This window comes from Crinia signifera, chromosome 4 (genome assembly GCF_055691185.1).
Source record: "Crinia signifera chromosome 4, ASM5569118v1, whole genome shotgun sequence".
Classification (NCBI taxonomy): Eukaryota; Metazoa; Chordata; class Amphibia; order Anura; family Myobatrachidae; genus Crinia; species Crinia signifera.
Window position 1 is genome coordinate 97,381,112 of NC_139220.1, and position 26,366 is coordinate 97,407,477.

The following is a 26,366-nucleotide window of genomic DNA, read 5'->3' on the forward strand; positions in this document are numbered from 1 at the left end:
ATGTTAGGTGAGCGGAGAGTATTTCAGCTTTAACATGCTTGCCTACTGCATCATGTCAGGAATGGGACTCCTTTTGAGCATCATCACAGAGTCTACTATAGTGCCAAGTATTCCATTAATGCTTGTCACAGTAACAGCAGCACTTATAGAGTTGGGAGTTAGCCCAGAGTCTGCTGGAGAAGAGAATTACTGCTGGTGTATGTCCCACAATATAGCTTAGGAAAAGGGAATCCAACATTAGAAACCAACGGATTTTTTTTTTTTTTTATTCATTTTTAATAGCTTATTTGTATCAGCCAGGTGCTTGTATTAATGTCATTAATTAAAACAGATGCAAAGAAATAATTCTTTCTCTCTCTCATCCTCTAGCAATCTTGCCCCCCGCCCTTTCTCTCTCTCTGGGGGATATTCAATCACCGGCGAGCATCTCCTGTCGGGGGAGATGGCCGCCGGACCCTATTCAATACGGTCTTCCTCGATAGCATTGAGCAGGGGATCTCGCAGAACGAGCCTGACTTCACAAGCAGTCAGGCTTGTTCTGCCGAGAACGGACGGAAATTGCCGAGCTCCCGGCTGCAGCTCGAGGATACCTGGCCAATTTTCGCAGTCCACGCCCCCTTCTCACCCCTGACGAGAACAGGTCAGCCAGCTCGACATTGAATACCCCTCTCTCTCTCTCTCTCTCTCTCTCTCTCTCTCTCTCTCTCTATATATATATATATATATATAGACAGCAGCGTAAGATGATATGGCACTCCTGGCGTCTAATGTGCAGAATAATACACACCTCAATACTGGGTTATACAACGTTTCAATGCCTTTATTAGTGCGGCATTTTCATCAGGTACCTGATGAAAATGCCGCACTAATAAAGGCATTGAAACGTTGTATAACCCAGTATTGAGGTGTGTATTATTCTGCACATTAGACGCCAGGAGTGCCATATCATCTTACGCTGCTGTCTACAAATTTCCTATATGGGCACCCGGCGCAGAGTACATTAAACGGAGAGCCGGATCCCTGCTGCTGTCTATATATATATATATATATATATATATATATATATATATATATATATATATTCAAAATTTGATTGAGAAGTAGAAAACACACACAGGAGATGGCTGTAATATTTGGACAAACTGATTTTAAGAAGGAACCATTCTATGTACGGAGGAATTTTCTACCAATAATTCTGCATATTATACATACCTGAGTAGGATTGATATAATTTTTTGAGATGCTAGTCTAAATATTAAATACCCCTGAGAAAGTCAATAATTCAACAAAATGGCGTGAGCTTCTTATTCTAGAATTATAAAAATATACCTAATGAACATGTCCATCCAGGATATTAAAGTGTGATTTCAAAGTGTCTGATGATAATGTGGTGGTGCATCCTAACGATTCCCACATTCTACTACACTACATTTGTCCTTGAACTGGAAATGACCAACTTTGGGATTGACTCAGTATCACTGATTGAGTAATGGAGTAGTGGTGACTAAGGATAATTGTGGTTGAGGTGGGGTATCTGAAAGTGATGGTGATTGAGAGTTATTGTGGTTGAGGTGGGGTATCTGAAAATTATGATGAGTGTGTAATTACAGTTGAGATGTGGTATATGGGAGTTGTGGAGAGTGAGGGGAATTATGGTTGAGGTGTGGTATGTGTATGTGGGAGTGGTGGTGAGTGAGAGTAATTGTGGTTGAGGTGTGGTATGTGGGAGTGGTGGTGATTGAGGGTAATTGTGGTTGAGGTGCGGTATGTGGGAGTGATGGTGAGTGAGGGTAATTGTGGTTGAGGTGCGGTATGTGGGAGTGATGGTGAGTGAGGGTAATTGTGGTTGAGGTGGGGAATCTGAAAGTGACGGTGAGTGTATTGTGTTCATTTGACATTGGTCAGCAGAAAATTGGCTGAAAAGAAATATATAATTTTAAAGTTCAATAACGAGATCAATTAAAAAACACATCAAAGTTTCGTGGAGCGTTTCCCCTTCAAAAACTTGTGTTTTTTAATACATATAAAGCGATTTTGTTTACATGCCTCAGAGTGCCGCCTCGTTAAACTGTATATGTATAAAAAACTGTTGAACTGTATACTGTATATATAAAAAATATTGCACTGCCTTGAAATATATAATTCTGGTATTACATTTTTACCACTGCCTTCCAGCATGCACTTCCTTCTGGTTCTTTGAACTGAAATTATAATAAATAAAAATGCATAGAATATTCCTTCAATAAAGACTGATGGTAAAATATCACAGCTGGAACACAAATGTTAAACGTGGATCTAGAATGTGTACTCTTTCATTTAAAACTGAACACACATTTATAACTAAAGTTTAATTTATAATTAAAGAGAAAGCATATCTCTTGCTCCGGCTATGTCCAGTAGCCTTAGTTGCACATTGCATAAAGCCCGAGTGAATAGAAATCACTTTAACCAGCTCAATGATTTCAAATGAGTACACCATTCCTTTGGCGTCAGATCAATATTATTAGAAATAATTTGTTTTTGACTGAAATCCCCTTTTGAGCACCTTGGGAATTTTGTGGAGAGTTGCACAACTGCTAATGCACTGGCATCAAAGCAGATCTATTCAGTTGGGGATGGTACTCATATTTTTAAATGTGTTCCTGTGCATTCAATTTGCATAAAAGTCTCTGGATGTATGCAAATCATGTACGATTATGCACGATGTCATTCATTTAAAGTCCTACAGCTTTTTTCCTAAAGTGTATGCTTGACATCTAAAACATCTGACAGAGTCAAGATATGTTCTCTTGTGTCCCATCTATACCCATTTTGGAGTTTTGCAGTAGTAAAAGAGGTTATTTGTAATATCCATTTTGAGAGTATGCATACTATAAATCTGTGCATCTTGATTTCTATAGGACAGGGTTCAAACAAAACATGAAACCATGGTGACAGGTGCATGCTTCCCTGCTTCAAGGGGTAACCAATGCCATGTATGTCCGCTATAGTTCCTGTGGGGCCATTGACTTATCTGCCAGAAATAAAAGATTGAAAATGAACTTTCTGTTAAGTTTAATTGTGAATATAAAATGTCTAATATATTCTATGGACATCCGATTTGCCGGTGGATGCAGAATATTTAAAAATGTTGCTGAAGATTTTAAGTTTTAAATCGATAAAGTATTTTCCATTTTAAGTAATTTACTATTCATAACATTTTAAATTCTATCACTATTATGTGCATACATTTTTGTAAACTAGGGTTATATAAATATATATGATAAATAATTACTTTCAATGAATAGTACAAAATACAGTTATAAGTTTCTCTTTTTGGGGCCTTGATCAACTTATTGGGCTGTAAGTAAATATAAAGTCGTGCACACAAAATGTGAACAAATTTATATTTTGATGGTCTCAAACATTTTACTGTATGTGTGCACATGCTTACATGCACTGGCTGTATTAATAACTAGGAACTTGGCTTGTTGGAGTGGCTGCAGAAATGGACAAATACTGTAAGTCCCACCTGTGGCCCACTCCTCTCTGCATGATATAGGGGAGGAAGTGCTTAAAGGCACTGGAAAGGATCTATGGGGGGGGGGGGGGGTGTTAGGTGTGTGTGTGAGGGGGGGGGGGGGTATATTCCACAAATGGAATTATTGGCCATAGGGTTGGGTTGAGGGGTATGTATATTGATATGGAGTGTGTTATGACAATGGGGACAGGGTGCTTATTTGATTGTGACCTACCTATTCTTGTTGTGAGCAAGTAAGCCTAATAAATAAAAAGTTGCCACTAAGAGGTAGGTGTCTTGACACAGTTTAGGTATTTGGATACTGTAGGGTGCTAAAATATTTAAATACATTTAAAAATATATATATTTTTTTTTTTGAATAAAATAAACAATCAACAATGTTTTTTATTCTGTTTTTGAAAATAACATTTTATTTGTAGTTTCAGCAGTATGAGTTGATCACATTGATACAAAATAAAGTTGGTTGTATAGTATGTGCTCCTAATTGAGGACACAACTGTGTCAGTATATAATATATTTATCTGCCGTAATGTGGAAAGATTTACTGAACTCATGAGTGATAATGTTACATTTCTGGTACCAACAGCCTTAATAGGATTTACAATAAGCCAACACATGAAAACAATGTTATGACTTTCTTTTATGAAGTTGACCTTGCTACTATATTATGAGACTCTGTTGTCACTTCATCAGCACAATTCTTCTAAAGCACAAGTACAATACAACACTTTCAGCATGCACACAAAATAGACTGATTTATACCTTTTCTTTACAGTGCTGGACAAATAGAATCTGAAGTACCATCCATTGAAAATTACTGCATGAGGATGTTCACTGGCATCTCTTATAGTATTGTATTATTCTAGGGGCTTGGAGAAGACTGCTTTAATATTATTATGATTAAAAACATTGTATTCATTTAGCATGCAAGTATGTTTTATTTTTTTTGGGCTGGCAATATCTATCACTTTCCTTGGTACTTATGTAATATCTGGGCGCCCGATTTTTGCATTGCATGCAATATAGTGGCATACAATTCATGCGTTGCGATTTTTCATTGTAAAGACCAGATTTTTTATTGTATAGTCACCCATGGGTGATTTCATACCCCCACTATCCAACTACGCATGGAATTGATTTTATATAGCCTGAAGCGTGACGAGCCCCGCGAGGGGACGCAGAATACATGTAAAGTAATCCGTGTCCCCTCGCCACGATTCGGGCTCGGTGGCTCGCTGCGCTCGCCACACTATATAAAATCAACTCCATGCGTAGTTGGATAGTGGGGGTATGAAATCACCCATGGTTGACTATACAATTAAAAATAGGGTCTTTACAATGAAAAATCGCATCGCATCGCATGCCTTAAGTAGTGGCATGCAATGAAAAAATCGGGCACCCATATAATACATAAGTACCCTTTCCTTGAAGAAAATAAATTATTACATTAACCCCTTCCCGACATATGACGTACATGTACGTCATATGACGGTTGCGGGGGAATCAAGCCAGCTCACGGAGTGAGCTGGCTTGAAAGAGAGCAGGTAATGGCTGTATATTACAGCCAGGTACCTGCTCTCACGGCCACGAGCGGCGAGTTCGCCGATCGTGGCCGTTTAACCCTTTAAGCACCGCGGGCAAAGCGCCCGCAGTGCTTAAATAGCTGATCGGAGGGGGGGCGCCCCCCTCCGGCGCCGATCGGGGCCCCCCGCGGCGAGATCGGAGGGTGCCGATCGGTTGCCATGGCAGCCAGGGCTCTAATGTAGACCCCTGTGCTGGCCATGTCAGCATTCCTATTACATCCTGCCTGAGGCAGGATGTAATAGGAAGTGCTGAAAATCACTATGTTCAGCCATAGAGCTCTATGGCTGAACCTAGTACAGGCGATCGCGCCCCCTAGTGGTCAAGTACACTAGGGGGCCTTGTAGTAAAAGTAAAAAAAAAAAAAAGTAAAAAAAAAAAAAAAAAAAAAATATTAAAAGTTCAAATCACCCCCCTTTCCCCATTTCACAAATAAAAATAAATAAAAAATAAAAAAATAAACATATTTGGTATCGCCGCGTTCCTAAAAGTCCGATCTATTAAAATATAACATTAGTTATCCCGCACGGTTAAAGGCGTAAACGGAAAAAAATTCCCAACGCCAAAACTACGTTTTTTGGTCGCATCGCCTACCCAAAAAAATGTAACTAAAAGAGATCAGAAAGTCGCACATATCCCATAATGGTATTAATTAAAAAGTACACTTCAGCCCGCAAAAAATGAGCCCTCACCCAGGTCCGTAGGTGGAAAAATAAAAAAGTTATAAGCCGCAGAACATGGCGACGCGACGCAAATTAGAAAAACCGTAAAATTTTCTATTTTTTTTTTTGTGGTAAAACGTAACGAAAACTATATAAGTTTGGTATCACCGGAATCGTAACGACCCATAGAATAAAGATAACCCATCATTTTAAACTAACTATGAACTCCAAAAAAAACGTAACCAGCGCAAAATTGTGGAATTGCGTTTTTTTTTCCTTTTTACCCCACATTGAATTATTTCCTGATTCCCCAGAATATTATACGGTATAGTAAATGGTACCATTAAAAAGTACAACTTGTCCCGCAAAAAAAAAGCCCTCGTGTCTATATAGCCGGAAAATTAAAAAAGTTACGCTTATTTGAACGCGAGGAGGAAAAAAAAAAGAAAAGTTAACAAAAAACGCCCGGTCGGGAAGGGGTTAAAATATATTGGTTATAACAAATCTGATAAAAACGCAATCCTAATATGGCACTTCGTGTTCCTTTTTCATGTATTAGAATTCTTTATTGCATTAAAACATCAAACATTTTTAATGTTACTTTTCTTTAAAAATGTTATGTCGGGAACAAAATCGGACATTTCATGCCTCTGTTATTTCCCCATAGAAAATATAAGGAAAGAATATAAAAATCTTATTCAGTTATCATTGCACATCTATTATCACTTGCATGAAATTAAATATTATCACTTGAACCTGCTCACACTTTACTTGTGGAAAAGATTCTGGGCATGATTTTCACTGCACTCCATAAATAATGTATTCAGTTAAACAATAAAATATTTTTGGTTATTTTTATCTAAAATATATTATGCCATAAAATGGCATAATATAGAAACATTTAAAATATCAGTCTTTCACAAGGGTCCAATACAACCTACACACAGTCATTCACCAGGGTACAATACAACCTACACACAGTCTTTTACTAGGGTAAAATCCAACCTACAGTCTTTCACAAGGGTACTATATACTTTTTTAAGGGTACTATTACCCAAAAATTACTTTTTAGTCCAAATAAAACTAAATGTAAAAATGCAATGAATAATCACTCATTATCATTCGTTGTAGAATGAAGATTAAAATGAAATAAAAAACAGTCACTCCTGTAAAATCCTCATAATTAATTATTTATTTGAAATGGTCCTCATCAAATTAATGGATATTCTGGTTTCTTCAGCGTATAGTTTCAACATATATATCCCCTCAGTGTCAACAGAACTTTTAAGTAAATTAGAAAGGGGACATTCCATAGTGCAAGGGTACACATTTATTAAGACATAGGGCCAGCTTCAAAAGCTTCAAAAGTGATAAAATGGAGAGTGATAAACAGCCAGCCAATCAGTTCCTGTTTGACATCTTTCAAACACAGTCTGTGACATGGCAGGTAGGATCTGATTGGCTGGCTGTTTATCACTCTCCATTTTATCACTTTTGAAGCTTAGAGAATTTGGCCCATAGTATTTATCAAAAGTAAATTCAATCAAAGTGCGTACCTCAGAAAACCTTTGCAGAATATCACAGTAATACCACTTTCAGACATGCGACCCGGCAATTACCCAGCATTTTGAGTGTTGGGTCATTTTACTGGGTGCAGTCTGACCTCCTTTCACACATAGCAGCAAATTACTGAGTTAAAATCTGTCAACCCGGTAATATGATAAAAACATAGGTTTTTTGTGTAGTATGAAAGGGTCTACCTGGGTCACATATCAAGGGTTTTAAAACCCTGGTAAAAAGCAGGGTTGGTGACCTGGGATTTAAGACCCAGGTAGACCCTTTCATACTACACAAATTACCGGGTAGAACTGCTTCACAAGGTAATATGCTCTTACAGTTTGTCTGAAAGGAGTATAATTGGGATTAATGGGTGTGATATTGCTACCTTAAAAGTAGTTCACCTACCTTTTGTTGTTTATGGTACCTTTCCCGGTCCAGATTTCAAAACACATTGTTGCCTTGTAACAATCTGTTATTTGGTCTTTGCTGGGGAGCGCACATTGCATTGCACCTTAAAAAAGGAACCGTGTATGGGCACCTTTACTCCGGCTGTTCCTCTTAAACTGTGATCACAATTGCAAGCAGGAGGTGGTATACTCCGCTTCCTGCATTTCCACTGCAAAGGATCACATATGTAATAAGTTACCCGTAAAACAGTTGGAAAAAATTGCAATACGTATTAAAAACAAATCAAGTGCAAAAAGTATTAAATTACCCAAACATACATGAACAAATACAAAAGTGCCAGTGCAAAGGGAATGAGTTGACAGTGTTCTTACTAAAGGAGGAAGTTGCAGCGGGCAATTGTATGGATAACAAAGGTTAGTCTCAGTCTCGATAGCTCAGCACCAGCGCAACAGGCGTGCCCAAATAATGGTCTAATCCCAATGGCAAATAAATTCATGCAACGGGTTTCGGATTGAAATCCTTATAGAACCTGAAAAATATTTCTTCAGGTACATTACACATACTCTATACACTGTAGCGGGATATAGTGCATTACACTGCGTCCCCCTACACTACACTACATCCCACTTGTGTACCAACAGTACTAACAATGGATTAAGAAGCCGATTCTGGATCACATGTAGTGATCCGAATTTGACACCTGCCCCGATGGTAGGGATTTGCGCATTAGCCTTTCTGCACATGTGTAAAACCCGACTGTGTACGCTCATGGCGAATTACACAGCCGCTTGGAGGGGGCGGTGGCAACGCTGGGTCATGGAAACGCTCAGCGTTTTATGGGCGTTCCCATGGATATGTGGGTGGCACGATGCCTGCCAGGGGCAGACGGCTGACATCACATGACGTCATCTGACATGACATGATGTTCAGACTGATTTATTTGGCAGGAGAAATCATTTGATGGTCAGCGAATGCGAAAGCACATACAGTAGTCCCACCGTGACTGGGTCCAGCTTAAGCACAGCAACACAGTCGGACAGCCGGCGTCCATGTGACTGATCTGTCTCGGAGGAGGACCTGTCCTTCAGTGGGAACAGCAACAGCAGAATGAGCAATGCAGCGTTCCATGCCGCTGAATGGCTCATCCCCCTATAAAAATGGCCCTGCAGAGAATATGTCACACCCAGAGTCTATCAAGTATAATTTGTCTTGCTGAAAGTTGACATTTCCTTTGAAGCAATGTAGCGGTTGAATAGTGCAGTAAGTGCTGAGTTCAACTGAGCCATTCCTATTTTGCCAGGCCACACAAAGTCTGATGACAGCCCTGGATCGCTGACATATGGAGGGCTAGACTCTTATTAAACTGATGGTATTTGTGAACACATACAGTACATTTTTCCATAAGGGTATGTGATTGCATAAGCTAGTACTGAAAGTGAGATAATAACAAATATAGAATGGTTTTACAGAAGAAGATTGGTGGTTTGCATATATCTACTGTAAATGTTGTGCAATTACAACATTTGAAACAATCATAGTGTGTTGAGTCAATGGGGGAAATTTTCTAAATGTCGGTTGTGAAGTGTTACTGTTAAGCTGTGTACACACGGGGGCAATATATTGCTCAGCAATATATTCCTGGCAATATATTGGTAAGCAATATATTGCTCAGTGTCTCCTTTTCATCAGCGACCAGAGATGGTCGCTGATGAAAGGGAACCTCTGCCGGGGGAGCCGCATAGGGAATTAGCTGGTCGCAGGAGCAAGCCCCTGCGACCAGCGATCATAAGGGGGCAAAAACGGGAGCGCGCACATGACGATTTATCGCCGGTGCACACTCCAATCGCTGGCAATATGGTCGCTCAGCGACCATATTGCCAGCAATTATAGCCCGTGTGTACGCACCTTAACAATAACGACTATTGATCATCCATCAGACTTCATCTTCAATTGAAACTCAATGTTGATGTCAGTCGGGTTTTGCAGCTCTAAATGCAGTCGGTTTTGATTTTTCAGTTCAATGCCAATGACAAATAAAAATTCAAAAAACTTTGCCAAACCTGTCAAATTAGAAGCACAGTGGTTTTTTGTTTTTTTTTATCACATCTCTCCTCCATCGATTTCTCCACCTCATTAGAGACAATGTTGCTAGCCTAACTCTTAAGAATTATGAATAATGGAGGCTGATATGTTTTATCAAAAAATCGCACAATCTTAAAATCACACCCAATTACATCTCCCACACAAAATATACAAAGTACATGTGATTTCTCCCATGAATGAATGCTTGATGACCCTACGCGTTTTGTCTTAACGACTTCATGAGGGGAAATTCTAGGTGGTAAAAAATGGCATTTAGTATTCATAAAACACTTCATACAGTACTGTAGTTTCAATAAGTTTTTTTTTCACTAATATATACATACCAAAGCTAATAGTTTTATTAGATGGTACTTGTTTCCTAGCACGGCGCCCACTAAGCAAATAGCTTAGTGGACTATTCTGCGTAGGAAAATCGCATCGTATTGCATCGCGTACCGTGTATGTCCATATTAAGTGCACAGGATTGCTTATACAATGAAATATCGCATAGGATCGCATGGCACCAAATGCGATGCGATATTTCATTGTGTAAGCACCCATGCCGTGTGATGTGATGGCTGCTTACTATGCCATTGCGTCACCCCCAGTATCCACATCACCCCGAAACGTGGCGAGCGCAGTGGAACGCGTTCTCCGACCTTTTCATACCCCCAATATCCACGTCGTTGTGGAGTTGATTTTATATAGTGTGGCGAGCGCAGCGAGCCCGAAGCGTGGCGAGCAGACGTGTAATACATGTAAAGTAATGCGTGTCCCCTCGCGGGGCTCGCCACGCTTCGGGCTCGGTGGGTCACTGCACTCGCCACACTATATAAGATCAACTCCACGCCGACATGGATAGTGGAGGTATGAAAAGGTCAGAGGACGTGTTCCACCGCCCCTCGCGGGGCTCGCTGCGCTTGCCACGCTTCGGGGTGGCGTGGATAGTGGGGGTGTTTTAGGAACACATTCACACCAGCCATATCATACATCTGAGACAGTAAAGACGACATGTGTTAACTAAGAACTGTAACCTTTACTGAAATATATGAAAATTTGGAAAATCGCATGTCATGCAAAAAGTGCATGCGATGCGATTTCACTACGTTAGCGTACGTAGAAAATCTGGCCGCTGTGCTAGGAAACAAGTACCTATTAGATTCAATGATTCCTTTTCAAAAGGTTCTTCATTGATAAAAATGGAGAAATCAGGAAAAAATCTGAATGAACGATTGGGATGATAAGGAGCTGATAGAGAACATATATATATAAATGTGTATGTACACACATCTATGTGTACGCTCATATATATACATAGAGGAAATAGCGGTTAGACTTGTAGAGAAATGTGAGTGGGTTATACATACCCACACTGGTGGAACGATAAAAATAATAAGCATATGCTCCAAAAAGATTTTTCCGTTGATAGGGGCTTATTCCATAGAGATACCTGAATGTATCAAATACAAAGGTAAGCAATCTATTCTTTTAAAGTGTATTAACAAACATCTTTATATATAACAGATCTTAATATATCTCCCATGACTGGGAGTCCGTAATCTTGACATTTAACAGCAAATAACAAACCCATTCAGAAGAGTGTTTACATAGCATAAAGCAATCATAGCTGAACATAATTCTAAATTTCTCCACATGGGATCCAACAAAGGGCCTTATTCAGATCCGAGCCCAGCACAAACATGTTCGAAAAATGTGCAAAACCACGTGCACTGCAGGAGGGCCAGATGCAACACGCGCAGAGAGAGTCAAATCCGGGTGGGGTGTGTTCCAACCGAAATCTAATTTGCAGTGCAACCTACCAGACAAATAGTGCTCCCATGTGTGCCTCCTCCAAACAGGATGTGATGGCTAGAGGAAATGGGGGTGGTTTTATAGGGCCTATTTCATGATGTCACTTCCTTATGTTTTACCTTAATTATGGTGGCTGTATTGTTCTTATTAGGTGGCTATACCCCAGAAAAGTGACCTTACAATGGGGTTTAAAAGAGGATTAGTATAAATAATGTATAAATGATTTACATTTTGTATTTTACATGGTGTACGGAAGTATTATGCATTCTACCTTGCGGTCCCACTACCGCTACTTCTGTTTTCGGAATCACCGCGATATCTAGTTCAAGAGCTAAACTAATTGAAACCATGTGACACGTAGTGCCGCCGATGCTGCTACCATTCTTCATATGGTAAATCGCCACTAGCCTCCTTACAGCAATGGCGCCTTCACACCGTTCACGGCGGAGCACTGGACGTTCAGAAGGTAAAGCCCCTGACATAATTTCCGGGATGGAACGCCAGCTATATGTGGATTATGCGCTCCACCTAGTTTAACCAGATGGAATGGAAGCTATGCTTTCCACCTACTGAGTTTTTGGCCTGTTCCTGCTGATTACTTCCGGGGTGGATGGAACACAAGCTACAGTATATGTAGATTATGCGCTCCCCCTAATTATACCAGATGGAACGCAAAGCAATGCGTACCACCCACAGGGTATTCGGCCTATTCCTGCATATTATTTCCTATATTAGATGGAAAGGACTATACGTCCCATTTTTATTATTTTTTTATTATTTTTAGTCACTACTCATTTATTTATATACAGTAAAAGTGGAAACTTTATTGAAAATCTTCAACTTACATTTCATGACATATAATATATAGAATAAACAATCTTATAATATATAGTGTAAATAAAAACCTTAGATAGGACCGCCGATTGTGTGTTCCTACATAGCTAAGTGAACAAAGTATATATGTACAGTATGTGAAGTTTTAATCAAGGGAGAAGGGAAAAATCTGCACAGGCTGATGCTAGAGCATCCGATTTGGCCACAATTGAGACAATCTGGGATATAAATCTCGAAGGGGGTGCAGCCAAAGACACTATATATGATACAAAATGGGGGGGACGGGGGGACGACAGAAAAAGGGTGTCTTCTTTGTTGGCGCACAGAGGTAATTTGAAGAGATGTTTATATTTAAAATTACAATTCTTTATTAATAATTATTAAAAACTATTCATATTGGGGATAATTGGTCATAATAGTTGTTGTACACAGTTTTGAAATATGTTCTGATATGTGCGGTATCCCTACAGACTGTTACAATGTATACAATCAAGTAACAAATACAAATCCAGTAACAGATTGTATAAATTGTAACAGTCTGTAGGGATACCGCACGTATCAGAACATATTTCAAAACTGTGTACAACAATTACCTTACATAAAATTTCCTAAAAAATATAAGTCTAATTCCAAGACGTAATAAAAATAACTCCACAGAAACTACAATAAGAAAAGACAAAAAGGAGACCGTTGTGTTTTATAACATACAATTGTATATTTAATCGTACACAATTTTCCTATATTTCACCAATATGACAGTTTTTAATAATTATTAATAAAGAATTGTAATTTTAAATATAAACATCTCTTCAAATTACCTCTGTGCGCCAACAAAGAAGACACCCTTTTTCGGTCCCCCCCATTTTGTATATGTATGTGAGTAAATTTTCTTCTAGACGCAATAAAAAATATAGAAGTGTGAAAGTGGAAACCAGCAATCAGACATCATACCGTACTCTCTCTCTCCTCTGAAGGTTTGCTAAACGATAAAGTCTTATCTATGATAAATGGCTATATCTTCCCCTCAACTCTTTCTTACACAGTGTACAAAAGAGATCTGATATACAGTGGGATAAAAACTGAAAGCATAAACTATAGCATGTAATTTATACTTACTGTGACTTTCACTGTCACTAGCCCTGTCCTTGGGTGTGAATCCATCAATCTGCTGTCTGCACTGAGCTTACATTTTGCCTAGGACACTAGGGAGCCTAACAAACAAGCTCAGTCTTCTGAAAGAAAATGTTATCCTCCTAAACAAGGTCTGTATTCTCTACAGTGTAGAACAAACAATGCTGAACAAATTTAAGGGTCTGTTTAACAAGGCAATAGCAATCATTGTGTATCACTGCACTTTACAATTATCACTGTGGTTCCTCTTTTGAGAATTTGCTCGCAGTCATGACATTGGAACATTGTTAAAAGCTAAGATGAGCTCTCTTTAAGATGCAAAATAACAATCTGTTACTTGATTTGTATTTGTTACTTGATCTGTACATGTTACATCTGCCCCACCTGCAGTGCACATGGTTTTGCCCATTTTGAGAACAAAATTGTACTGTGATCAGATCTGAATAAGAGCCATAAACAAGCAGTTTTAGGTGTCAAAAGGTATCTTTATCTTCTGCTAAGTATGAAGAGAAAAATCATGTAAAAAAGTTTATAAAAACATGTACATGTCCAAAACAATGTTTTTGGTGCAAACAGAAACATTATTTGTTATAAAAAACATTACTGTATATAGGAGGCAAAAAACCCATATAGATAGTCACTAAAAGAAGTTTGTTTGGACATGTGAAAGACAAAAGATGTTCAATTACCTACATAGTATCAAGCGTCCTACGGCATAGAGCAATGTTTTTCAACCACTATGCCGTGGCACACTAGTGTGCCTTGATCTGTTCTCAAGTGTGCCTCCAGATCTAGAGAAGCCCAAACCAATTTACAGCCACCACTAGTTTAACTGTTATTTACAGGTATCTTTTTTTCATGTAAAGGGCCAATGTATTTTATTTTTGTTACCTGTGGGGACCAGTGTGATTGTTTTTTTATATGGTTACCAATAGGTTTGTTTTTTTCCAGTGGGGGCCAATGTGTTTTGCCCTGTGGGGATCTCATGGTGTGCCTTTGCATTTTTAAAATCTTATTTAGTGTGCCGCAAGGTAAAAAGGTTGAAAGTCACTGGCATAGACAGTCTGCAGTGTGTCGGCACGTTACGGCTCAATAGGAGCCTTTTTTAAAACATCGCTAGTACATGATTTAAGCACATTTCAATTCTTTATATACACAGTGCCTATGGTTGATTCTATTGTTTATATTTCTTTGTCTGTGTCAGAATAAATAATTAGATGCAAATGAGTGCACTCACAATGGATGTTGTAGATAACATGTAAAGGGTTTTGAACCGTATTGGGAGAAGGTATTATTATAATTATAATCATTATTATTATTGTAATATCATCTCCATTTACTGTGTGGGTTAAAGACAATACCCTCTATTTGTATTACCATTAAATGACTAATGTCAGATAGTTGTTCTGTTTTACGTGTTAAACAATATTTACATCAAAGAGCATTGTATACAGGATTTCTTGAATTTATTTTTTATACAATTCCCATAACTGATGCAGCATTCATTGCTTTCCTTGAAGACCGTTATTATTTGCAATTTTCATAACGGCATAAATATTACAGTGTCATTAGTTACCTTTTCATCTGACACTCTGAAAATCTAGACTGTTCTTAAATCAGTCATTTCTAATTTGTTAATAAAGCAATGTGTCACATAGTAGTCATTGCCTACTAGATTTTAATATTTTAGTTGTTAAACTTCAGCATGCAACTGTGAGCTAACATCAGCTGTCTATAGAAATAAAGCATTCATTTATTTCCTACTACTCAATGATCTGACAATGTAGACCCAAGTCTTTGTAGCCTTTTTATAATATGTATCTACCTTGTAGGATCAGGATTCCCTAAATTCTCAGGTTTTGTCCTTCAAAGTTTTTGTCTCAGTATATGTCCTTATTCATTACCAGTGTCTGACCGCATCATGAGTAACCCACTAGGTAATCACTTTTAAGTGATGTTATCATCCAACAGAGGGGATGGGGCTATCTGTTACATTAAGCAAATTTTGGGGTAGATTCTGTTGAAAACAGGGGGGGGGGTCACGAGGATGACCACAAGGGAACATACGTTAGGTTTTTGGGGCACACTTGAAAAAAATATAATGATAATGAGTGATTGGTGCGATGGATGATGAGTGTAATAAAACTTAACTTTTATTATGATTGAAACTACAAAAGAAAGACACTGTACATATACAATAGGGATGCATAAATCCAAAGGCTAATTGCCATACAAGGGTCCTTGATTCAATTCGCAAAGTCAGCGCAATGTTAGGATAGATATATAAGATACCTGTAGAATCAACACTTATCAATAGATATGATTTAATTAATTTACACCAATGTGTGGAATAGTTGATACAGGTATGAATTCAAGGATGCTTAACACACTTCATGAACAATAATGATTCAAATCACACTTGAATAACACCTCCGTCGTATTCAAGTATTGGTGGGTCACAGCATGAAATATGGGGGAGTGCAAAAAGAGTTGCAAGTTTAAAGAGTGTAAAGAATAGAGAATATAGAAAACTTGGGCTGGGTCCAGAAGGTGATCCCCTGTTTGCCTGATAATTACAACACCAGGTATTCCCAGTGAGTCTTCCCACAGGTACTAACCGGGCCCGTCACTGCTTAGCTACTGAGATCGGGACGGGTTCAGGCGATCCAGTGAGGAATGGTAGTAATATTGGCAGGATAAAGGGGCACCAGCATTGTAGCCCAAGTGAAATAGAGTGCTTCTGCTTTCAGTGGCGTCATCAGTGGCCCACCCTGTTGCTAACCTGCATTGCAGGGGGGACAGATTTAACGCGACTGATGAGAGAGCACTGAAATGGAAATTTGGCATCAAAAGGGGGGTTGGTGTCAATGATGCGGACACTAACTTCTGCTGTCCACCATCTACTGATAGTATCAAATGATGGATGAGAGAGTAAGGGAGCGCTGACCCTTCCCCGGAAAGGCAAGAGGATGACTAGGGTGAAGCAACATACAATGATGTCGCCAGAGGTGTGATGTGGAATAACTTCAGTCTCAGGAGTTAATTATCTGAAAATGATGTTTTGTATCCTCATTGATGGTGCACGTTAGTCGCCATTGGTGTCAGTATTTGATAATTCCGACTGGGGCTATTGTGACACCCTGAGGAAGTTTTTGCTGAATTCCCAGATAGATTTGGGGGGATTTGTGACCGCCGTTAAATCAGACGATAGTGACCAGACAGTCTGAGCATTGGAAACTGTAAAGATGTAAACAAAAATATATACAAGACATATAATACAACAGTTCCAAATGTAAATCGTGCAGTATTGGTTGATCAATATCGTAAAAAGGCTGGTAGATATGATAGAGATCGATACTCTGTAAGTCAGCTTCTGAAACAGTGATTATCAAATAGTAATTCTTTACTGGCAGTAGTATTTGCACTGCCTGGTCAGGTGAATTTAATTAACACAATGCAGTTGCTAAGCAATAGTGATAACCGTTACTGTGTTTGCCATGTAATTACCAAGTTGCTACCTAGCAGCTATATAATGAAGTAATAATCACTAATCAATGCAGTTACTCAATACCGGAATCTTGCAGCAGGCTAATAAGTGATTTATAGAGAATAATGATATGATCAGCGCACCATGCCAGATGTCAGAAGCCTATCAAGAATAAATATAAGTATCGGGTAGAGAGATGATACAACACTCTGGTAGCGAGTGTTTGGCAGGGTATGACAGGTTGGATGAGAAATGAGGCGCACAATACACGTTAGCTAGAGCCGCATTCACTGTATCTAACGATATCAGGTGGAGTAGTATGTGACCCAGTTGTAAGTAAATGAAAATTGCGGTGTTTGAGTTTAGAGAATCAGCGATCTAAGAGTAGTGACAGAGGCCGCCTGCACAAAGGACTGCAGGTGTAGATCAATGTAATGCACAGATTCGCTGCTGGGAATCAAAGATGCGGCGCTAGGTATTATGATGCGGCGTCTGGTGCCAAGTGGCAGGAGCCGTTTCGACAAGGGGGTATAAAGTATACAGTATACAGAAGGTAATGCCAATGGCAGGTCCGACAATAAGCTCCCCGGCTGGTGCTAATTCAAAGTACCATACTTAGCTCTGAGGAGTGGCGCACCGGCGCCATGTAACGGGAGCTGCTGCTTGAAGTGTAAGCTGTGACTGGTGTGAGAGACGGAGGAGGGAGGTGTGTCAGAGGCGTACCTCACACGTGTTTCGCCGTAGCTTTATCAAAGGACGCTGTCAGGAGGGTAAAACAGCCGGTATTAATGTCCTGCTCTAGCCTATGGGAGCCAGGGGGAGGATCAATATGACGGGGATGAATTGACTAGCCGAGTTGGCTGATAAAAGCCGGGAGGCGGGTAATAGTCACAGTGTTTGGGCTATGAGGGTATAGGATACGTGGAGCTGGTTAATTAAAGACAAATAAATATATGTATATATAAATGAATAGACAGAAAAATGTTGGACAAAAGAATAATATGATCACTAGTATAAAATAGTACGGGGACATGTATGAACCTAAGATTGGGAAATGAAGGTGTGATTAGGACAGAATCCCTGTTTGATCCCACCTCCAACTTCCTACTTGGATACAACAGAATCATCGATAGGGCAGTAGCAAATGGAGTCATCACCAAATCGGAGCATAAATATCTTGAGAACCCCACACCACGAGTAGCAACATTCTACTTGTTACCCAAGGTCCACAAGTGCCTTGAGGAACCACCAGGAAGACCAATCGTGTCTGGCAATGGCTCTTTGATCGAAAACGCATGTACCTTTCTGGACATTCATTTGCGTCATCACGTGGTTGGCTTACCATCATACACAAAGGACACCACGGATGTCCTCAAGAAACTCCATGACGTACAACTGGATGATGACCATCTCCTAGTTTCACTAGATGTAGAGTCACTCTACAATTGCATAAAACACGACCTTGGCATCCGAGCGGTACGATATTTTATGCAAATGGAGGGCATCACCCCCTTTCATGAATTTTTACTGGAACTTCTGGACTTCGTACTCTGGAAGAACTACTTCATCTTTGAAAACCACTACTACATCCAGGGAAGAGGTACTGCTATGGGAGCGGCATGTGCTCCCACTTACGCAAACCTCTTCCTTGGGTGGTGGGAGAGGGAGGTGGTGTTCCAGAATGACTCCGATACCGAATGCATCCAAAGCTGGATGAGGTTCATTGATGATATTCTCGTTATTTGGAAAGGCTCCAAACTCCACCTTACCAGATTCATAGAACGACTTAATACTAATGACCTGAATTTAAAGTTCACTTTCGAATGCGATAGCAACAGCATCAACTTTCTGGATCTGAGAATTTATAGGGACACCAACAACATGCTCTCTACCGAATTATATCGCAAGTCCACTTCCACCAACAGTTTGCTACATAGCAGGAGTTCGCACTTTCCTCCAACTATCGATAACCTACCTAAAGGTGAATTTTTGCGACTCCGAAGGAACTGTTCGGACGATATGGTATATGAAGAAAAAAGTAAAGACTTATCCCAAAGACTCCAGGAACATGGCTATTCCAAGAGGCTCATTAAAAAATCGAAGAAGGCGATACTTACCACCTCCCGGGACAAGATTCTCTTCCAGCCACCTAAAGAGACTGCATCGAACACCATTAGACTGGTAGGGAATTTCTGCCAGGAATGGAAAGAAATTAAAAACATCGTCCAACGGCATTGGTCTATTTTACTATCTGAGTATGGTACTTTGAATTAGCAGCAGCCAGGGAGCTTATTGTCGGACCTGCCATTGGCATTACCTTCTGTATACTGTATACTTTATACCCCCTTGTCGAAACGGCTCCTGCCACTTGGCACCAGACGCCGCATCATAATACCTAGCGCCGCATCTTTGATTCCCAGCAGCTGATCTGTGCATTACATTGACCTACACCTGCAGTCCTTTGTGCAGGCGGCCTCTGTCACTACTCTTAGATCGCTGATTCTCTAAACTCAAACACCGCAATTTTCATTTACTTACAACTGGGTCACATACTACTCCACCTGATATCGTTAGATACAGTGAATGCGGCTCTAGCTAACGTGTATTGTGCGCCTCATTTCTCATCCAACCTGTCATACCCTGCCAAACACTCGCTACCAGAGTGTTGTATCATCTCTCTACAGGATACTTATATTTATTCTTGATAGGCTTCTGACATCTGGCATGGTGCGCTGATCATATCATTATTCTCTATAAATCACTTATTAGCCTGCTGCATGATTCCGGTATTGAGTAACTGCATTGATTAGTGATTATTACTTCATTATATAGCTGCTAGGTAGCAACTTGGTAATTACATGGCAAACACAGTAACGGTTATCACTATTGCTTAGCAACTGCATTGTGTTAATTAAATTCACCTGACCAGGCAGTGCAAATACTACTGCCAGTAAAGAATTACTATTTGATAATCACTGTTTCAGAAGCTGATTTACAAAGTATCGACCTCTATCATACCTACCAGCCTATTCATGATACTGATCAACCAATACTGCACGAGTTACATTTGGAACTGTTGTATTATATGTCTTGTATATTCTGTTTACCTCTTCACAGTTTCCAATGCTCAGACTGTCTGGTCACTATCTTCTGATTTAACGGCATTAACTGCATTGACTAGTGATTATCACTTCATTATACAGCCACTAGGTAGCAACTTAGTAATTACCTGACAACACAGTAACAGTTGTCACTATTGCTTAGCAACTGCATTGTGTTAATTAATTTCACCTGACCAGGTAGTGCAATACTATCGCTAGTCAAGAATTACTACTTGTTGATTACTGTTTCAGAAGCTGACTTAGAGTATCGATCTCTATCATACCTACCAGCCTTTTTACGATATTGATCAACCAATACTGCACGATTTACATTTGGAACTGTTGTATTATATGTCTTGTATATATTTTTGTTTACATCTTTACAGTTTCCAATGCTCAGACTGTCTGGTCACTATCGTCTGATTTAACGGCGGTCACAAATCCCCCCAAATCTATCTGGGAATTCAGCAAAAACTTCCTCAGGGTGTCACAATAGCCCCAGTCGGAATTATCAAATACTGACACCAATGGCGACTAACGTGCACCATCAATGAGGATACAAAACATCATTTTCGGATAATTAACTCCTACGACTGAAGTTATTCCACATCACACCTCTGGCGACATCATTGTATGTTGCTTCACCCTAGTCATCCTCTTGTCTTTCCGGGGAAGGGTCAGCGCTCCCTTACTCTCTCATCCATCATTTGATACTATCAGTAGATGGTGGACAGCAGAAGTTAGGGTCCGCATCATTGACACCAACCCCCCTTTTGATGCCAAATTTCCATTTCCTCTACCTCCCCATGGCAGCATACATCTGGGTTACGCCCTCTTGGGTAGATATCTGGAAAGGAACACAAGAAACAGACACTGCCCCTATATAAGGACCTCCTCCCTTGGGCTCTGTGTCTTTTTTTCCTTTCCGGGTAGATGTGCGTGGCTTACCCTGTGAAGTGGCTGCAAGCTGGCTCCCCTGCCGAGTGCAGTAAGGGGTAATGGCGTTCAGGACTCCCGCTGTCGAGGGCAGTTGGGCCGTCCATCTGCTGGAGTACCCCGCCGCCAGGAGCGGTTGTGGGTAACGATGCCGGCATCTGCAAACAGGCATGGAGCGCAGGAGGCGCACTTCCATGACGCGGCGCGTGGTGACGCAGGGCGTCACGCGTGGTACATAGGCGACGCCAGTGAGCGTCTTAGGTCATCGGAAGGCGTCTCAGCGTGTCTGGATGCCGGTGATCGCGTGCAGGACTGTGTCCATACGGAGGTGCAGACGGAATTCTTGTGCCTGATACCAGCAGACTGGGGTAAGGTCCCGACAAGCAGCGGCGCTGCTGGGACTTGGATGTCTTATGCTTACCTATAATATAGATCTCATGTTGTTACAGTGAGTCTGTGATAAAAGTGATATGGAGGATGAGAAAAAGCAGCCGAGTAAGCCAGGGTAAGCCAGACTAAGGAAGCGCTTTTCTGAGGGGGAAACTTCTTTATGCATATGCCTAAATAGGGTTTTTTTCTGCTAGGTCTGAAACTGGCAAAGAAAAAGGAGAAGTTAAGGCTAAGCATAAGAGGAAGTGCTCATCCTGTGATAAAGCATTACCTGATAAATGCTCAGGTCCTGAATGCAGCAAATGCAGAAGCTCTCTGCAAATGGGATCTATACAGATCACAGACTTGGTAAAATTACTTAAAACTGAACTGGCGGACACCTTTATGTCTAAAGAGGAATTTGTCAAGTCTTCAGGGAAGAGACCTAGGGCTGTACGTTCAGACTCAGAAGGTTCAGAGCCAGGTCCCTCTGGGAAGCCAGAGGAAGAGATGGAGGAAGGTGAAGTATTCCAGGAAAAAGAAGGGGTGGATTTCAACCCGGACTTGCTGGAAAACCTACTCTGTTTGGTCCATAAGTCACTCAATATAGAAGACCCTCAGGAGGAGGGTAAGCTCCAGGACCTTCTGTTTAAGGACAAAAGGAGGAAAGCTAAAACCTTTCCATTATCCCAAACACTACAAGAAGTAGTGGAAGAGGAATGGGGGCACCCCGATAAAAAGGTGGCAGTACCCTTAAGAGTATCCAAGATGTACCCCTTTGACCATGAGCAGGTTAAAAAGTGGGATGAGGCACCCAAAGTAGATGCAGCGATAGCACGCATCTCAAGGAAAACTACGCTCCCATTAGAGGATGCGAATATATTAAAGGACTCAATGGAAAGAAAAATTGAGATGAGCCTGAGGAAGCAACATACTACAATAGGGGCTTCTATGAAGGCTTAATCGGCGGCAGCAGTGACTACTAGAGTCCTAAGGTCATGGTGCCAAGACCTGGAGTCCGACATGCTGGACGGTATTAAAAGGTCAGAACTGTTGAAGGTAGTACAAAACATACAAGTGGCCGTAGAGTTTTTTGTGTGATGCCTCTCTTGATATGGTACGCTTGGCGGCCAGATCCAACGCTACAACGGTGGTTATAAGGAGGGCCTTGTGGCTGAAGCCTTGGGCGGCGGACAGTCAGTCCAAAAATAAGCTAATCTCTTTGCCCTTCCAAGGGAATTACCTGTTTGGGCAACAATTGGACGAGATTATTACTAAAGTGTCAGGGGGTAAGTCGGTATGGCTACCCCAGGATAAGGCCGCAAGAAGGGGGTCATTCAATAAAGCATCCCGGTACCAGTCCACGGACTTCAGAGAGGCAAAAACATATAGGCCAGGCAGAGGTTTTCGCAGGCCCTGGCTTGGTAACAGGTATAATTTTCGTGGCCAAAGAGGCAGAGACGGCAGGTTTGCCTTCAGGCAAAACCAGCAATGACGCCAGAGAGAAAGTAGGCGGCAGACTGATGCAATACCAAGAAGCTTGGCATCAGTCAATACAGGACAAATGGGTACTGGAAGTAGTCTCGTCAGGCTACAAAATAGAATTTGTCACAGTACCAGGAAGCTGGATGGAGGTGTCACCTATTCCCAGCAATTTGGAAGAAAGGGCGGCCTTGTTCAGCAGCCTACAGAACATGATAGAGCAAGGAGTGGTCATAAGAGTTCCCAAACAAGACGAAGATCTGGGATGGTTTTCAAGGTTCTTTGTTGTGAAAAAACCATCAGGGGGGTTCAGAACTATTCTAGACCTAAGAAGACTGAATACCTACGTTCAGGCGAAACGATTCAGAATGGAGTCAATAAGATCCATCTTACCAGACATAGAAAGAGGGATGTTTCTAACAACAATCGATTTAAAGGATGCATATTTACATGTACCAATATTTCTAGGACATCAAAAGTTCCTCAGATTTCGCCTAAAACAAATAACATACCAGTTCACATCGCTGCCGTTCGGCCTGTCTACGTCCCCAAGAACCTTTACAAAAATTCTAGTGGTTCTGGTAGCCAACCTAAGGGTGTTAGGCATTTCAATCTGGCCGTACTTGGACGACCTCTTAATTGCGGTAGACACCAGAGAAATGGCGGAAGCACATACAGGGGTAGTGCTGGACTACCTGAGACAACACGGATGGTTAATCAACATCCAAAAAAGTCAGTTAGTGCCGTCACAAGAGGTAAAGTACCTGGGGGTCATTCTGGACACAAAAGAAATGACTATAAAATTAACAAAGGACAGACGCCTAAAACTTCTACAAGAAGTAAAGGGAATGTTAAAGAAAAAGGCGGTGTACTCAGAAGACTGCATGAGGGTGCTCGGCATCTTGTCGGCCGCATTAGATACGACCAGGTGGGCCAGATTCCACATCAGGACACTGCAGAACTGTTTCTTGAGGCAGTGGAACAGGGATGCGAAGGACCGAAGACAGAGGATATATCTGTCCAAGGGAGCAATAGAAGATCTGCTCTGGTGGTCAAAAGCACACAGGTTGACCAAAGGGAAGTCGTTCACGACCGGTCCACAAGTGGTGGTGACAACAGACGCCAGCGAGACAGGATGGGGCACGGTGTGCGAAGAGCAGGCGATACAAGGAGAATGGGACCAGGCCATGGGCCGGCAACATTCAAACGTAAGAGAGATGCGGGCGGTGCTCTTGGCATGCCAAAAATTTCAGGAGCTAGTAAGAGGCAAAGATCTGATAATAAGATCAGACAACCAGTCAGTGGTCATGTACCTAAACAAACAAGGGGGTACAAGGAGCCGGAAACTGATGTCGGAAGTAACGCTTATCCTGAAATGGGCAGAACGTCATGTCAGGAACATCTACGCAGTGTTCGTGGCAGGGAAGGAAAATGTCAGGGCAGACGCTCTGAGCAGGTACAGGCTAATCCCAGGAGAGTGGGAGTTGTCAGCAGCAGTGTTTACACAACTAACGCAAGAATGGGGGGTGCCGGAAGTGGACCTGATGGCGACGGCAAGCAATGCAAAGGCCCCAAGGTTCATCTCCAGGCACTGGGAGCCGACAGCATGGCAGACGGACGCACTCACGGCGAAGTGGAGAGCGGAGCTAGCGTATGCTTTTCCCCCGTTTACAATCATCCACAGATTCCTGAACAAAGTACAGAGAGAAACTGCCACGGTAATAGCGATCCTGCCCTACTGGCCAAGAAGACCTTGGTTTGCCAAGTTAGTAAGGATGGCGATAAGGGGGCCATGGTTCCTACCCGACCACGAGGATCTCATCGGGCAGGGCCGGTTTCGTCAACGGCAGCCAGCAAGCTGGAGCCTGGCGGCCTGGTTACTGAGACCAGGACACTAAGAGGAAAAGGGTTTTCCCAGAAGGTAGTCGACACACTACTGAAGGCAAGGAAGGTGTCGACATCTGCAACTTATTATAGAATATGGGGCAAGTATATATTCTTCTGTAAGGAAAATAACAAAAACCCTAGATTAATACCTACCATTCTAGACTTCCTGCAGGCAGGATTAGAGAAGAAGCTGGCGGCGAATTCTTTAAAAGTACAGATCTCGGCCATTGGGGCGATGTTGGATACCAAGATCGCGGACAATAAATACATTCAGAGATTTGTTCAGGCGATCAAGAAGATCAGGCCAACCTTCCACAACCCCATGGCCCCGTGGGATCTTAATCTGGTGCTTAACGTACTAACGGAGGCTCCATTCGAGCCTATAGAAGAGATATCACTCAACTATCTAACTATGAAAGTGGTCTTTCTTGTAGCTATCACGTCAGCAAGGAGAGTGTCTGAACTCCAGGCCTTGTGGGTACAAGAACCATTTCTAAATTTCTTCGAAGACAGGGCAGTGCTGAGAACAAATCCTACCTTTTTACCAAAAGTAGTTTCCAGCTTCCATCTCAACCAAGAAATAATCCTTCCTTCGTTCTGTGCGAATCCTAAAAATGCTAAAGAGGAAAGGCTACACAGTCTAGACGTGACGAGGGCCTTAAAAGCATACATAAGAAGGGTACAGGCTTTTAGGAAATCAAAAAGACTGTTCGTGCTGATGGAAGGCAGGAATAAGGGGCTGGGAGCTACCAAAACCACCATTTCGAGATGGATAAAAACATGCATCAGAGAAGCATACAAAATCAGAGAATTGGAAATCCCGGTGGGGCTTAAAGCCCACTCGACCAGGTCCTTGGCGGCGTCCTGGGCCGAAAGGGAGTCCACGTCAATAGAAGAAGTATGCAGAGCAGCATGCTGGTCATCTGCACACACGTTTACCAAGCACTACAGGGTAGACGTTACAGCATCCCAAGATGCTAGTATGGGGCGTAAAATATTGAGCGCAGTCGTATGATAGTAATACGTACAGCCTACAGACGGAGGTGGTGAAGTAACCGTATCCTTTTCTTTTTCTTTATTAATTACGGATTGTCCCACCCAGTGATGAAAAACTGCTTGGGTATACCCAGATGTATGCTGCCATGGGGAGGTAGAGGAAAGTACAGATTAGTACCTGTTAATAGGCTTTCCTCTACTCCACCATGGCAGCCGTTTTCCCGTCCCGTTTTAAGTATGATGTTGTATAAGGAGCTGTTTAATTAAGACACAGAGCCCAAGGGAGGAGGTCCTTATATAGGGGCAGTGTCTGTTTCTTGTGTTCCTTTCCAGATATCTACCCAAGAGGGCGTAACCCAGATGTATGCTGCCATGGTGGAGTAGAGGAAAGCCTATTAACAGGTACTAATCTGTACTTTCAGTGCTCTCTCATCAGTCGCGTTAAATCTGTCCCCCCTGCAATGCAGGTTAGCAACAGGGTGGGCCACTGATGACGCCACTGAAAGCAGAAGCACTCT

At 41.4% G+C, this 26,366-nt stretch overlaps 1 protein-coding gene and 1 pseudogene across 3 annotated transcripts in view; one reads left to right on the top strand and one right to left on the bottom strand.

Moving 5' to 3' along the window:
• Positions 1-26,366, top strand: part of HTR4 (5-hydroxytryptamine receptor 4) — a 468,365-nt gene that overhangs the window by 214,100 nt on the left and 227,899 nt on the right. The window lies entirely within an intron of this gene.
• LOC146076218 (5S ribosomal RNA) lies at positions 16,161-16,278 on the bottom strand (annotated as a pseudogene).